A 1708-nucleotide genomic window follows, 5' to 3' on the forward strand; every position below is an offset into this window, starting at 1 on the left:
CAGATGGCCACAACTGCTGGAGCTGAGCTGATCCAAAGCCAGGAGCCAGGGGCTTCTTCTGGGTCTCCCACATGGGCACAGGGGCCCAAGCACTTGGGCCACCTTCTACTGCTTTCCCAGGCCACAGCAGAGAGCTGGATCTGAAGAGGAGCAGCCAAAACTAGAACTGGCACCCATATGGGATGCCAGCACTTCAGAGCAGGGCTTTAAACTTCTGCACCACAATGCCAGTCCCAGATATCACTCTTTATACCGTTTGTCTGAGTTGAATTGAATTATATTTTATTTGAAATTTATAGCATATAGTAGCATTTTTCTTTTTGTAACAATCAGCTGATATAATGAATGACACAGTACTATTTGTACCAGGAAGTTCATGACTAACCGACCACTTCAGAGGGAACAAATGGTCATTGATGTGTTCCACTCTAGGAAGGCAACTGTTTCACAGAGATTTGGGAAAAACTAGCCACAATGTGCTAGACGATTCCTGATGTCATTTTGTATTTGGATTTAGAACCCATTTTGGCAGTGGCAAGACAATGGACTTTGGTAAGATTTGTGATTCCTTTGATTATGTGAAAAAAATGAACCCAAACGTTGACTTGCAATACATGGCCTGTATAAGAAAAAGATCTCAACACAACAGCAAAAGGAGTGTAACAACAGAATGAAGAAGTTCAGGGGAACTACCAAAGCCAATGTTAGTGCTGGCAAAAAGCTGAAGGAATAAAGATTTTGTGATGACTTTATCTATGGTGATTTTGTGACATTTTCATAAGAATTAATAAACTGTAAAACTTTAAAAAAATGTGTGGAATGAACTGTGTATTTTCTATGTGGAGTACATATGCTTTACTCAGTTAATGATCCAGTAAACACTACAAAGAAGAAATGATGACAGTCTACAATAACTACTTTGTGCAGCAAATACTAGAGTGTGGGGCAGTTATTAGCTCAATCTCAGGCATAGCCATGGTCTGGCACTGTGGCACAAGTCCTGCAGGTTCCTGACAGCACAGGGGGGAGTCCCACAGAAGCAGGCTTGCCATAACCATTCTTACTTGGCTGCACAAGTGGAGCAAATGAAACAAAAAGGATATTTTTACTTTCCCAAATGTTTTGTCCCAGTCACATAATCTGTGTTAGCTGATCTTCTATAGGCATGACTAGCATGCCTCCCACATTCAGTAAAATTTTCACATAGTTTTCATGGCCTTTCTGGACTCTAGCACCACAATAAATTAAATCATCACAATAAATTAGTTCATACTGATAACTGTAAGACATTTCTAGAGGCGATTACTAACTACAAATGCAGGTTCACAGAACTCAAATTTATCAAAACTATTATTTTTGACAAAGCTCTCCAGTTTTTCCTTGGCATATTTCACTACATCTGAGTGAAGCTCAATCCCATGATTTATTCTAAAAGGAAGTGTGGCACAGCAGTTCAGCCCAGCTCACTGTAGCAATGTGCAGGGCCAGGCTCTTAAGAATTGGTGAGCTCCCTGGAAGCCAGCTGCTGCCACCACAATACCGCCACCTTTTTAAAATGCATTATTTTAAAATTGTGTTCATTGGGGCTGGCACTGGGCATAGCAGATAAAGCTACTGCCTGCAGTGCTGGCTTCCCATATGGGCTCCAGTTCATGTCCTGGCTGCTTCACTTCTGATCCAGCTGTCAGCTGTGGCCTGGGAAAGCAGT

The 1708-nt window shown here is 41.9% G+C and overlaps 1 pseudogene; it reads left to right on the plus strand.

Annotated features, from left to right (window-relative positions):
* Positions 1–341: 341 nt before the first annotated feature.
* Positions 342–776, plus strand: LOC149119365 (small ribosomal subunit protein eS24 pseudogene; annotated as a pseudogene).
* Positions 777–1708: the final 932 nt, after the last annotated feature.

Source organism: Oryctolagus cuniculus, chromosome Y (genome assembly GCF_051225735.1).
Source record: "Oryctolagus cuniculus isolate XC-2025 breed Fujian yellow rabbit chromosome Y, ASM5122573v1, whole genome shotgun sequence".
Taxonomy (NCBI): Eukaryota; Metazoa; Chordata; class Mammalia; order Lagomorpha; family Leporidae; genus Oryctolagus; species Oryctolagus cuniculus.